Raw genomic sequence first — 15555 nt, forward strand, 5'->3', positions numbered from 1 at the left:
TGTCTGAAATTATTGGGGGATAGTGTATGGCTTGTCTCATATAGGGAAAAACTAGGTCAATCAATATTATAGTTTCTGGTAGACCTATAGAAAAAAAAATAATTCTCATGGAAACCTCTGCAAACTTCATAGAAAAAATCCATGAGCTGCTTTAGTCCTTTCATAACCCGTGTTATAAGACAGTATACAAGGACAGTTTTCTTACTAGTTTCTGCAGCATTTTCTCCTTCACAACATCTTACCCCGGGAGCTTCAAGTGGTGAGTAAAGAGATGGGAGAAGATGAAACAAAATTACCGCTCTTTCATCACAGTGTTGTTACTTTCTTCAAGGAAAATATGTTATCCCATTCCTCATATTCAGGTTGTGAGTTGAACAGTCTTCTGAAGTTACCTGTTGATGGGGGAAAACAGCAATGTGATCTTCTGGACTTGAGTACAGTAAGTACAGGGGTACAGGCACGTGGCTGACAAACAGATAATCAGGGCATCCCAGGTGGGCCTAACCCAGTTTAGCTTTAAACCAACAAATCCTGGGGACTAGTCAACAGGAGTGTATCATCAAAAGGATAGCATCAGCAATGGGATTGATGATATAACTGCATGGTCTTTAAACTGCGACACCAGTCCCTGGTAAATCTGTGCTGAGGACCACTACAAGTTTGTACTGCTAAGAACCTACTAGATGCCAGCTGTGTAGGTCTGCAACTTGCAGTGCTAGCTACAAGTGTATTAGGAACATAGTGGAAAAATGCAGATGTAATATTTGTAATCCACATAGGTTTTTACAGACGTTTTCTAGTGTCTGACCTAGCCATGCATTAAATTGGATCATTGACAACATCAAAGACTTTTCTGATTTCTAGATGTGAATACAGTACAAAAGTCTCCAGCATATGTGACAAGATACTAATATAGATTTCTAAATATCGGTTTTGTAAAAAATATCCTGTAAAACACACCTCTTATGGGAGAAATTATTTGCAAGTATATCCATCCACTGGCACACATTTAGCTTAGCTCAAAAAGAAAAGGACTCTTCATGACTCACGCTTGCTATTATATTTTAAAATAGGATGCTTTAATTCATTAATTGCTTTTGTTATTTTTAAATTATTTTGTTTATTTTTCCACTTTTTGTTTTTCTTATTGAAATACTATTTTTCTAGCGATGCTTCACAAAAACAGTGCACAATTCGCTCAGTGTAATGAAGTCTGAAAAGATGGAAGCCCTTGCTCTTGAAGTCATAAAGCAGTAAATAGAGAAACATTTCAAATTTCCCACCTCATCAGACCCTCAGTTTTAACTCAAGGATAGTAATGAGGCTGATTTCTAGAGCAGGTGATTCTGACTATGAAGACAGCATCATAAATCTCAGATTGATTGCCCTTGAATTTTTCATCACCAGATATGGTATGATGCTGCATATTTGAGTCATTTGTTCAGTCACAGCATTTAAATCTACACAACCATCTTTAAAGCTAAAAATATTTAGACATCTTTTCCAATGTTATCCACACTTGTATTACCCAGCCTGGGGATATAAGAGGTGTAACCAGAGGGAAGTGTAATGTGGCATAAGGTGCTTCAGGTCCAGCTTTGAAAGAAAGGGGTTGTGTGGCTGTGTGGTAGAAGAACTAAGAAAAGAAGGTTGTTTTATGAAGATGTTTTCATGGTATGAATGCTTGGTAGAGGGATGAATAAAATGTGAGGTCAGGACTTCCATGTATTGCCTTTTCCAACATGGGATTTGTGTTATACTGAGTTATTCTAAAAATAAAGTTGTCCTGATGGGGTTTGTATCTATTTTTGAGGATCGCACACATTTTAAGTTCGTTTGTTTGTTTGTTTTTATTTGGGGTTTTAGCACTGCAAGCTCTCAATTCTGAAACATTATTTTCCATGCATCGCCCTGGTCATAAATTCCAGCATATTAATGACTCCTTACTTCTCTTCTTCACATGGTTAGTAAGCCACATACTTGGGCAGGATATTTTTCACAAAATAAAAAAAAAAAGCCTGCACCATCAGATGTAGTCTGACAATATGATGAAGGGTAATTATTTTGGTATTGATTCTGAAAGATTCAGATCGGTAAACTTCAAAGGGTTAAACACTTTCTGTCTGTGCAACAGTTGGAGCTATGAAGTGTAGGAGTTGCTATAGAAACAGTGCATATTTGATTCAAATGAAAAAGAGTAAACAACTTCTTTTTATATCTCAAAGCTAAATGAAACGTGGGCCCCAACTTTGTGAGAAGTTATTATAAATACTTTTAAATCACTCCAGAAGGATTTTAGTTATTTTTTATAAACTAAAGCAAAACAATTAAAAAAAAAAGAAGAAGAAGAAGAAGAAGGGAGAAAAGCCTGTGGTAATGGTTCCTCCTGCTCCACTGAAGACCTCACAGGCTAGGAGGGTTATGGCTGCTTCAGAGGAGGACCTAATGGGTTCACCGGCCCCCCTGTGCAGCTAGGGCTCCTGTGGCTTGGGGCAATGCTGCCCCCCAGGCACTGAGACTGATCTTCTGCCCATTGCCAAGGGAGAGGTGATTAATGAGGTGCTGGCACAGCAAGTTTTGACCTCCTGAGCTCATTAAAAAGCTTGTAGGCCGCTATGCTGGTTCACTTGCTAGCCAAAGACTTCTGAGGACCTTTCATCAGAGTTCTGTTTACATGTGCATTCAACAAAAGCAAACTGATGAGGGGGAGAAAAGGGACAATACAGTAATTCCAGTTATCAATTTTTCCCTTCTAACTAGTTTCAGATTCCCATCCCTCTCCTTTTGCAGCCATCTCACAGCAGCTATGTGACAGGCAGGGACCTTTAAAGGCTGGTAAGAAATTTAAGGTCAAACCACTTGTTTTTTCTTAGACAGAAACACGGTTTTTAATTAACAGGTATGTCCTATTGGAACAATCTCTTTCCTGCAGGAAAATTTGACTTTTGCTAAGAAATTGCTTCTCATTTTTGTATTAAAAAGTTAAGAATTTTAGAGTAAAAAAGAAAACATTTTCTAAATTGCTTTCATAGTTAAACCTTTCCAGACAGGAACGCTGATCACACCAGAGACCCTGCCTAATGGTTGGCTGCATATTGCTACCAACATCATTCTGGATAAATTTCTGCTGGATGCATTAGTCCTGCCAAAACACCTGTGCCAGCCCTCTACTGCTCTTTACAACATTTTTCTTTCTTCTTGTTCATGTGCTTGCAGCCTTCTGCCCAGGCAGCAGCTGTCACAGGTGTTTTGCCTGACCCTTTCCCAAAGGATTTTACTCTTCATTCTGTAATTTCTGGATGTGACCTTACATTGACTGTGGGGCTAATTAATGAATCTCAGCTTATTTGGAGACTGGTCTTGACATGTCTGTAGTAAAGATAATGGCATCATGCCTGGTGAAGCTACATATTTGTGTTATCGATTTCATGTGTATTGACCAAAACCATAATGCTGCTGGGTTTATTCTTATAGACTGTCAAAAGTTTAAAAATGGTGGGAATAAAATGTTTTGTTCAGCCCAAACCAGATTGTGATTGAGTTTTATTGCAGCCTTTCCATAGAGTGGAAGAAATGCAAAACATCCCTCTGGGACCAATACAGAATCATTAACTTTGCTGTGTTGATTTATATAGGAAACTAAAATATAAATGTATTTCCATGGATCAAGTACTAATGGGATAAAACAATCCTCTGTGTGGGTAAGTAATTAAGCCACACAATTTATTTTTTTTTCCCTGGCAAAAATATATGACTAGGATGCACTGAATGTCAGTGGGTTCGCTTTCATATTTCCCAGAGCCTTTTTTGTAAAAAGAGTACTAAAAAATTGCACAGTACGAATCAGTGTGCAGAAGTAGCAGAGGAGCACTGTAGGCATGACAGCAATGACATGTAAACCTGCAGCTGAGCAATGAATCATATATCTACATTTCTAACAGTCCTTTTTCAATTATATTCCACACAGTAAGTGACACTTTCAGGGCCAAAGTTAGAACAAATTGTTTCTTTCTTTTTTTCTCTCCTGACACCTTTTACACCTTCTGCAGAGGCAAAAGAGGTGTCAAACACACATGAAATAAGGTAACTTTGAAGGTATTGGGAAATAAATTGCCCGAGAAGCAAGTGGTTTTCTTGTTCAAACTTCTGCGCTCTTTCAGAGTTTGGTGGCTTTTGCCCTGATGCAAGCTCCTTGGAAAGCTCCCACAGTCTGTCAGCACTGCACAGCTCCATGCTGTTCAGCATAAGGTAGGGCTGAAGAACAGGGAAAAGGAGCAACTAGGCAAAAATATTTGGGCCTGTCTGGCTTGTTACCTCTGTGCTGTTGTGACTGTGAGGTTTGTGGTGTTGCTTCACCTCCTGTGATTCCAACACAGAAATTTTCCCTGCTGTGAGTGCTGCTGATAGATATTTGGAAAGGGTGACCATACACCTGTTTTCACGGTTCTCCATCCATGCAGGCTTTTAAAAATGCAGATGGTGCCTCTTTTTCAGCCTTTGAGACACACCTGAAGCTTTTAAGAGGAGATCCAGGCAGGTCTGATCTCTGCAGTGACAGGAGCTGGTGGCTGGCTGCAGCACTGAGGACGTTATGGAACAGCAGCCAATTTGGAGCAGCTGGGATTGAAGCAAGCACAGGAGCTTTCAAGATGAAGTTTAGAGGAGGAGTTTAGTTGACTTAGGTGGGAAGAGATGTGAGCGAAGGGAAAAGTGGACCGGGATCAGAAGAACAATACTGGAAGAACAAATGAAGTGTTGAGTGAGTGAGTGTGAAGGAGGAAATGTAGCTCCCAAAAAGCAGCTCCAAGGTGGAAAGATTAGGGAAGAACATAAGACTCAATGGAGTTTTGGGGTAGTAAGTAGGAATTCTGGGCTGGGAAGCCCTGAAACTTTGTCTGTGCTGTGAGACTGGTGGGAGGAGTAGGGATGGGTATTAAAAGACACCTTACCACTTGGGTAGCTGTAACTGGGATTTATTTCTAGTGAGGGATTATCTCCACTTCTCATCTTTTTTCTTGTTGAAAAGATGATAGTCAAAGACTGGTCCAGGTTCATCTTGCAATGTCAGCATTTTTGTGTGACACAGGGATCATTAACACCTACAATGCCTTTAAGATCTCAGCAGGCATTGAAAGCAAACCCTCTGGATTTGCTTGAGATCAGTAGATAAAAGTTTCCCAGGAGAGATTTTCCTTTCAGCTAGAATATATTTTCAAGCTGCTTTTTCACAGCAATCTCACAATTCCTTCCAAGCCACTTTTATTTTAGCTTGAAAAGCTTTTAGATGATAGCCCTGGTTGGGGAGGAGATAACAGACTCTGCAATGGCTTCGGTGATGTTCACTTTCCTTTAAACTGTGCACGAGGATCCTCCAACCATATCCTTTAATGAGAAGCCCTCGTTAAAAGGCCCGAGGTAAGAAAATATAGCAGGTCTCAAATTCATGCCACTGCTTTAGAAGCTTTGATCTTTGATATACCTATATATATATTACCTGCAATGCAAAGATTGTTGAGATGAGGATATTTGTCAAATGCTAACACTGGACCCCAGATGAATTTTTCTGTGAGTGCAGGCAAGAATCCACAGCCACGGGGAGGTTTTCTCAGCCCTCAGGGAAGCAGCAGCTCTTACTGAGCACATGGCTATTGTAGGTGCTAGATCACAAAATAAATGGCTCTGGAAACCATACCTAGGACACACAGTACAGCGCACCAAGCCACAGGTAAAGTCAGCAGGAAACACTCAAATAAACACATAGTCCTGTATGGCATTTAAAACCAGCAGTATATTTTTGCCATCATTACTCTTTGCAAAAGGAATTATTTCTATTAATTGCATTACAAAAAATGCTGAAGTTTGCCAGCAACTCTGTTTACTGCTGTGCTCAGTGGTCGTTTCTGGAGGAGAGGGGGAGCAAGTGGAAGAGGCAATTACTTGTCAGAGCAGGGATTTGGAGTGAATGACTTTGGTTGTTAACATGACAGAGTAGGGCTGCTCCTGCCTGCCAACCACATTTGGCTTCTGGGTGTCACACTTACTTTTATGGATTTTTAGCTTTGGTTTATTTGTGCTGAATTTACTCTTATGGATTTTTACTTTAACTCTCATAGGCTGCTGGAAACAAGATGGTAGATTATAGTGTGTGTAGGGGGAATGGTATTGCCATTTGTATTTGTTTAACTGCCTAGAGAGCAGATTTGTTTACTTACTATAGACGAAGAGAAGCAGCACCAGCAGCAATTGCAAGAGTTAGTTTTACAGAGAGTAATAACCCCATGAGCAGGTCTGTGACGACTTTCCAAAATGGGTATGTGCTAAACTGATCTTCCCAGTATTTAATAGCTTTGGGAGCAATATGAGAAAACATACATATCTTTTCCCCTTAAGCTACGTGGCAACAGCTTATTGGATGGGGCAGCCTTTTTTAGCCTGAACTCTGGGCTCTAAAACCCACAAAGGATTTAGATACTAAAAAGGCAGAAGCTGGTTTTAGGGTCCTGATTCCTAGGGCTGAGGTTTCTATACAATTTACAGTGAGAGACTGAACCAGCCTCACAGCAGATACCAGTGCACTGGGAAGAAACCCCTAAAGTGGCTGTGGGGTGTAGGCTCCATGCATGTTTTTTCCCCATGAGAATTTACTGAGGCTATTTCTTTTATCTTAAAATATACAGTCAGAGGGAAGGCAGTAATGTTACCTGTTCTTATCCAGGAGCCGACACTTTTGTCTAATTTTGCACTTGGTAGGCACTGTAGATTTCATCTTACATCTGTGCATTGCGATGTCTGTGCTCCAATTTAAAATGAACTAGGAAGGCTAACACCCTTGTGGTTTTTTCTGTAAGAGTGGGTGTGTTTCTCAGTTTTGTAGCTTTGGTTGCCCTAAGGAAAAAAGCTGATGGGAGAATTCTCTGTATGTCTGCCAGACCTTCTATCTCACCTTCTCTGTATCTTTTGAAACCAGTTGCCAATTTCAACCACAATAAACTGTGGATAAGAGATCAAAACAGGTCTCATCGAAATACGTGGCTAAATAAAGATGTGAGATGGCATTAGTCTCTCTGTTAGGCAGAAAATGCAGCATAAGATCAGTCTTTTTTGGATAATGGAGCAAAAAACTTCAGGGAGTAACTTTAGAAATGGTCTGGCTGTTGGAAAGGTGTAATTTACAGCTTTCATCTGACTCAGGCGAGAGCAGTTTATTTCAAGCTTACACATAATTAACAGCATAAACTTTATTATTTCAAGGAAAACTCACCACCATAAACTTTCTGACTTCATGGGGAACAAATGAAAGCCAACCTCTGATTACGGTGAAGAGAAAACAAAAGAAATTTCCCTTGTTGTTTTATGCTATCAAGTGGCAGAAAAATGTGAACCACTAGAAAAATAACCCCCATCCTGTGCATGCACGTATGTCCTCCATCCTTTTCACCCAGGCTTGAGACTCAGCACCTCACCCTGCCCCAGGAGGGTGCAGGTGGGCAGCTCATGCGACACTGCTCCTGAGCCAGTTTGCTCTGCTTGCGGCTTTAGTGGGAGCTCGTTTGAACACCACTGATTCTCCAAGTGTGTGTTTTCAACTGTGGTTACTTCTGCTGTCCTGCCAAAACCAGGAACTTCCAAATGAGCAGTCACAGAAAAACAACTTATAATATCAGCTGCTGCAGGAGGTTCCAGTGAGTTGGAACTCTATTTATTATATGCTTGAGAGACTCACGAAACAGCACAAAGCTGTGCATTAATACATGGGCAGGCAGAAGACAGACAAGGCAGATGCTGCATTAACCACAGCTCATTGGAATTGGAGAACAGTAAGTCCCTCGCCCCACCTGTCTGAGATGGTCAGCTTGATAGCCTCTTTATATAATCCCCAAGAAGTCTGCTAACATGCAGGCATGATTGAAATCCTTTTTGAAATAGCTGGTGAGTAGAGGAGGGCCAGGTTTCTCCTGTTAAGTTCTTCTAAGTAACCCACTCTGTCTCCGAGGCAGTTGTGGGTTCAGTGTCTGATCCCAAGCGACTACCATAGGGGAAATCTGTTCACAGTGAGTGGCTGGCTTGTTTAATCACTGCTGCTCTTCTGCTGGACCAGAGCAGGAAAATGTGAGCATGTGAACAAGCCTCAGTGTAGTCTCCTACCTTAAACTGGCAGTTATGGTGGTGCTTAGGTGAGTGGAATGCCAGCATGCCTTCACCCCCCCAGCACAGCTGTGGCAAGGTGACACATGCAGGGGGATGGCAGGCAGACAAGGGACAGTTAGAGGAAAAAATTATGCTGAAGATGAGCGTGGCTCACTCCCGCATTCTAAAATAACAGATTTTTCAGAAACGTAATTCTTCCCATTGCTCTAATTTTCACCCTGAATGTATTCATGGCCAATTTCATATTAATTACTTTCACTCCAGTATCTATACCTTTGCAAGACACAACTTCACTGCAGGATTAAGCACCTGTCATTCTTCAGATTTGTTTGTGTTTGTCCCAAAAGCCCATTTCAAAGAAGTTATGAATGGCAGAAGCAAGGACTTATGATATCAAGTTCCTTGTGCTGAGATATTTCCCTATGCATAATAATTAATGCTGTGCTCATTTGTAGCATTAAATTTTTGTAAATTATCATCTTTGTTTCTATGAAAACTTGTATAATCACAAATCTTTGTATGTACATAATAATGATTAAGATTAGCAATTTGAGTTCCACCTTCAGCGCCTGCAAATTAAAGCTCAGAGTATGAGACCAGTTAAATGAAAATGAAATGAATTAGCTGCATTTTTTAATTTTTGGAGGACATATGGTATGTTATCTTTTCATATTATAGATACACTATTTCTGGGTTTACATATGATGATGAATATTGGTTGGTTTCCCCATCTGGTACCTTATTCTGATTTAAAAACAAAACAAAACAAAACAAAAACAAAAGAAGAAAGCTGTTATTAGCCAGTAAGGTCAGTCTGCTACTGGAGCAGCCTTCTAATAGGATCACAGTTTGTATTTTTAATTTAACTTGGTTTTAGACTATTGAGCCCATCATATATTCTCCCTATTCTCCCACTGGAAAATGTGTGACTTAATGACATTTAAAAAGGTAGGAGTTTGTGGTTGTTTTTTTTTTTTTTTAAATTTAATCAATGTATTCTTGCTAGTAATGGAAATTTTCACATATTATGTCCCTTAACCAGTGCTGTAGAGAGGAGATCAAGGAAAGCAATGAAACTTCTGATCGCTTTGTTTGAAATTAATCCATGTACAAGGGAAAGAGCTGACATATTATATTTCTCTACTATGCATCAGATGTGACACCTGCAACTCACATGTAATTGCTTTATAAAATTAAAGCAATTCATTAGTGGGGTGTTTGAAAAGTGTTTCCAATAAACCTAAATACTGAAGATGTTAAATTCTTTCTCCCTGTTTTCTTCCCCAGTCCCACCATCAAAACAAAGTACAATTGCTTTTGTCTATTCAGAAGGAAAATAAAACAAAGTTCTGTGGAAAGTAAATGTCAGGAGGAAAATATGAAAGTCTGTTGAAACAAAACTGTGCAGTTAGACTTTTCACCCATTTCTCCATCAAGGGTAACCAAGACACTAGCATACACAGAATGAGAGATGGTCTTCACCAGCCAGAGCCCCAGCCATACTGCCCAAGATGCAAAAGGCAAAGGCAGGGACTGGGAGAAGGAAGAATGCCCACTGTAGGAGAAGATCACATTTGAGACCATCTGAGGAACCCGAAGGTACACGAGTCCATAGGATCTGATAAGATGCATCCACCTTTCCTGAGAGAACTGGTGGATGAAGTGGCTAAGCAACTATACATCTTATTTGAGAAGCTGAGGCAGTGCAGTGAAATTCCCACTGACTGGAAAAGGGGAAACATAACCCCCATTTTTAAAATTGGAAAAAAGGAAGACCCAAGGAACTACAGGCCACCTCAGTCTCCCCTCTGTGCCTGGCAAGATCTTTAAACAGATTCTCCTGGAAAATATGCTAGGGCACATGGAAAATAAGGAGGTGATCAGTGATAGTCAACACAGTTTCACAAAGGGCAAATCGTGCCTAACAAATGTGGTTGCCACCTGCAACAGGGTTATAGCACTGATGGACAAGGGAAAACAAACCGTCATCTACCTGGACTGATGCAAAGAATTTGACGTTGTCCCGCACAACATCCTTGTTTCTAAATTGGATTTGATGGATGGACCACTCAGCATCCACTGGCTGGATGGTCGCACCCAAAGACTTGTGGTCAACAGCTCAATGTCCCAGTGGAAAGCAGTGATGAGTGCTGTTCCTCAGGGGTTGGTGTTGAGGCCAGTGCTGTTTAACATCTTTGTTGTTGACATGGACAGTGGGATTGAGTGCACCCTCAGCAAATTTGATGATGACACCAAGTTGTGTGGTAAGGTTAACATGCTGGAGAGAAGGGATGGCATCCAGAAAGACCTTGACAAGCTTGAAAATTGGGCCTGTGCAAACTTCATGAAGTTCAACAAGGCCAAGTGCAAGGTCCTGAACATGGGTCAGGGCAATTTCATGCACAAATACAGGCTGGGCGAGGAGTGGATTGAGAGCAGTCCTGTAGAGATGGACTTGGGGGTATTAGTGGATGGAAAACTGATTATGAGCCAGCAATGTGCACTCACAGCCCAGAAAGCCAACTGTGTCCTGGGCTGCATCAAGAGAAATGTGGGCAGCGGGTCGTGGGAGGTGATTGTCCCCCTCTACTCAGCTCTTGTGAGAACCCCCTGCAGTGCTGTGTCCAGCTCTGGGGGCACCAATATCAGAAGGACATGGACATGCTCAATAGAATCCAGAGGAGGGCATGAAGATGCTTGGGGGCTGGAGCACCTCCCCTGTGAGGATGGGCTGAGAGAGTTGGGGGTGTTCACCTGGAGAAGAGAAGGCTCCAGGGAGACCTTAGAGCAGCCTCCCAGCTCTTAAAGGGCCTACAGGAAAAGCTGGGGAGGGACTTACCAGGGAATGTAGGGATAGGATGAGGGATAGCAGTTTTAAACTGAGAGAGGGTAGATTCAGATTAGATATAAGGAAGAAATTCTTCCCTGTGAGGGTGATGAGACCCTGGCACAGGTTGCCCAGAGAAGCTGTGGCTGCCCCCTCCCTGGCAGTGTTCAAGGCCAGGCTGGACGGGGCTTTGGGCATCCTGGGCTAGTGGAAGGTGTCCCTGCCTGTGGCAGGGGGATTGGAACTAGATGATCTTTAAGGTCCCTTCCAACCCAAACCAGTCTGTGATTCTGTGAATTAATACATTTGTATGGAGAATCACTTCTGTAAAAATGGAGAAAAACACTGGATGGGATGGGGAAAATGCCAAGCTATTTTTCAGATATCTTCTAGAGAACAGCCTTCCAAATTTACCATAAGTCAGACAATTGGTCTGGGTCATGTTTTGCAGATGGATCAACAGCAGCCCTTCTTCAGCTGGGCATCTTTAAATCTGCATGACAGATGGTGCAAACACACTGGCATGTAGTTTCTGATCAGAATGTCGGGGGTGTGTGTGTGTGTGTGTTAATCTTCCATCAGTCTTTTGGCAATATAGCTTTTGGCAGCAATAGGTGGATAAGGAATGACAGAATATCTGAAATAAGTTAGATTTCTTTGTTGGATTTTTATCAGAGAAGCTTTGAACTGAATTATATCTAATCTTTCGTATTTCTTTGGCAGCATACTGCAATGCTAGGAGCTCATGGAGGAGAGATATAACCAGAAAAAAAAAAAAAAAAAAAGGTATATTTGTTCCTTGATGTCTCAGTTAATCCAATGTAACACTATTTTTTGTGTCTTATTCTGTGGAATATGAGGAAAAAAATAAATAACCATTAAAGAAATAAACAACTTACATCATCTATGGACTAGTGGTTTTCCCATTGGACATTGAATAGTAGAATCTCCCTGTTTTCTACAATTGTAAGGTATTTTCTTGAAGTCAGACTGAGAAAACACTAAGAGACCAATGAATAACACATTGCACTCACTCCGGGGGCAAAGAAATTTTGTCTTTGGTAAGAAAGTGCATTCACTTCTAACCTGCCTCAGCAGTAGCTGGGTCTGCTCTGTCTGGGGAGAGGAGCATCTGTAAGAATTTGTTTGTCCTCGCTCCAAATGCCTGGTGTGCAGCCTTTGCTGCCTGCAGGCATCCTGCCTGGGGAGATGGAGCAGCATGTTGGCACTGTGGACCTGTTCAGTCCCACGTGTCCTGGATGTCCTTCAGAGTACATACGTCTCAGGTAAGTTCAAGGCTTTCTTGAAGGCTTGCTGTCTGCAATGTACACATTCACCCATTTAGGAAATGGCAGCAGTATGGGCCACAATACTTAAATAAAACCGGCACCGAATTATACCAAAGAGGAATGTTAACAATACACAATAGAAACTGTTCTTTGACTTTAGTCCTGACTTCCCTCAGCACCTTCTTCCCACTTCAGGGATTTGTGTGCTTTAGGAATGTGGCATTCAACACATATTGTTAATTATTCCTCTTCAATTTAATTGCAACTGAATGCAAGAAAGGAGAAGAACTATCCCAAAGGAAACTTTTGGCCTGTTGTTTTCATAATGTTAAAGACAGATGTGGCACCTTGTGCTTTATATCAGTCAGTGCCACAGTCCTTCAAAGGGCCTGAATGTTTTCTGTTCCTAAACAAATTTATCTGTTAAGATTTACCATATATTAGGGTTTAAGTGCTTTGGAATTTTTATTGGTTTTATTTCTATCATTGATCTTGGTTTAGAGCATGGGTCCAAAAGATCTTGTGATAAGGAGAGGTTTAAAACTGATAAGTGAACATAAAGTGACCCCATCACACAAAGTGCAACCTGCCACTGGGGCACATGGACCTGTGATGTCTGATTTTAAGATGCCAGTGGTGTCCTTCCAGTTAAAGGAAAGAGACTCTTACACGGGGTGAGTGGCAAACTCTGCTCTCACCACTTTGCAGTTATCAGAGACAGAAGTAAAAGGGTGCACATCTCAGAGTTTAGTTTTATCTCAAGACCGTAACACTTTATTTGCCCCCATCACCTGAGTGCTACTTGGACACACAAATAGCTAAAGGTCACACCTTCCTGATAAAGTGTATTGATACTATGAAACAATCTGAAAGTAGAAATAGAAAAAAAAAATTCCTTTTCATCCCCACAGCCCCTCTTTTTTGGCAGAGGGGAAAAGTGTCATGCTTTAGGTGAGAATGAGTCGAACATGGTAAAGTCCTGGTCAGAACCATCATATCAAATGAACTGTGGCCTTTCCTTCCCCACTGCCAGCTGCAGTGTCGGGATGCAGAGCTGTACAGAAGTGAAGATACTCTGTGCTTCAGTGCAGCATGCTTCCATGCTGGGGGAAGGTGATGAGTTTCTAGTTTTTGTACTTAGAAGAGAACACAGAAAGAAGTATATTGCAAGAGAGGATCCAACTCAGTATGCTTCTTTTCACTAAAAAAAGAGACTGGTTTTCTTACAAATGTTTCTCATTGAGCCTGAGCACAACCCGAATAGGCTACAATTTGAAAAAGGCAGCAAATTCATGGAGAAAATTAACATACCTTTTACCTACTGTTTGTTCCTACCAACATTCATCAGATCAAAATTTCTCTGCATACCCACTGTATCAAATATGCTGTGTCTGCCTTTAAAAGATACCTTTATGCAAGTTAAATGTCTGCAATTATTTTTTATTGAGAGAGTTTCCTTGTAATGGGTATTGATTCAAGCCATCCTTTCATTTTCTAGTTTGATATTATAGTGTTTTTTTTTCAAAAACAGCTTTAAGAAAATGGGAATGAAGACAAATACCTGTTGTTAGGACATTTTGTTTGTCGATTTCAGTCTTTGGATTAATGCCTTTCAAACTTTCTAAGGTAGGACAAATCTGGCTGCACATATACATTTTTGAGGGCAGATGGCAGCAGAGGAATGGCAAACACATTTTTTCGGGTATTCAGTGTAGAAAATACCTCCATCTGCCAAAGGCTGGCTACTTTGATGGAAAAGTACAAAGTTCTAAACCTTGATAAGTACTGGAAGTTGATTATTAAGAAATATTAGGAGGCTGTGGCTTAATAGCTCTGTATGTATTATGTGTTTTGATACTGTCTATCAATCTCGGTTTTGCTAACTTAAAGTAATTGGTGCAATGTATTTTATTTAACAAAGTGTAGTATCAATTCAGTGGTAAACACGACTGATAATTTTTTGTCCCCCTTAACACAGCCATCGATTATGTGCTCCTATGAGCTCAGACTGCACTCTTGAATAGTTTGTGAAAATAAATTACTGATTCCTTGCAGCAGAAAAGACATTTTTGTGTATTGCTGTTTCACTAACCTTGAGACGATATTCGTATCAAATGCATCCCTGAGATAGATTCAAGGATACAGAAGATTTGACAAATTATTCATTAAGAGTCTTCAGTGGAAAGGTTATAATGATATATTTTAAGGCAGGCAATAGCTGCAATTATGTTTTAAAATATTGACCATCAGTGCATAGTGTGTAGCATGACACCTTAGTTAATTTGACAAGCAAGCAACTTGACCACAAAAGGCACCTGAATAACCCACTCAGAGCAGCTTTCCGCCACAGTGAAAAACACAGTGGTTTGTCCTCACCAAAGGAAATTCAGATGTAACCACCCCAGGCAGGATAAAAAGGTTCTTTTCAATACCACGAGAAATGATGACTCAGTGCTGAGAATTAGCCATGCCCATCTCCTAGATCCAGATCTGAATTTTGCATACGAACTTTTCTTTTTGTAAGAGTTCTGACCAGTACTCTTAATTCATACATATTTTGAAAGCAAAAGTATGAGATGTGGTTAGATCTACGAGACTGCTCAGTTTAGGGGATAAAACTAATTGTTTTTCTGTGGATTTTGTCTCAATATTCAGCTTGAAGAAGAAAAAAAATTTCCCCTAACCTTCCTTCACACGAACCATGGGTTTTTTTTGTGTGGTGTTTACAGAAGAAGGATCGGGAATGTGTCTGAATAGCTCAAACTCTTTATTCCAATAATGGTACCTGACTGTGAGCCAGGATCCTTTCCGTTCACCTGGCTTTGTTGGATTCCTTTGATTTGCTTTAATGTGTCTCCTTTCATCTAAACTTATCCAAATGATTGGCAAACTTTGCTACATTACTGCTCCTCCCTAGTTAAAAAAAAATTAAGTCTATACATTTCTGTCTATGGAAATCTTGCAGCTCCCAAGTGTTATGTTTCTTTCAGTGATTAAAGTAAATCATTCGTTTCTGCTATTTTACCTCTTTTTGCAAGACTGCTGAGTTTAATGTTCTCTAGAGAACTTGACCAAAGGCTTTGAAAAGCCAAATAAATTACTTGGACTAATTTTATCCATTATTTGTTGCTATTCTCAAAGGATCCTAAGACAATAGAGGACTCTGATTCTTCCACATCGGTTTGCCTCATGGCAACCTGTGCTTTTGCTCAGATTGCAAGCTTTTGGGCACAGGGACTGTCTTGTCTGTTATTTTTTTGAAAAGCACATCACTTAGCCGAATAAGGTCCT

Source organism: Athene noctua, chromosome 5 (genome assembly GCF_965140245.1).
Source record: "Athene noctua chromosome 5, bAthNoc1.hap1.1, whole genome shotgun sequence".
Classification (NCBI taxonomy): domain Eukaryota; kingdom Metazoa; phylum Chordata; class Aves; order Strigiformes; family Strigidae; genus Athene; species Athene noctua.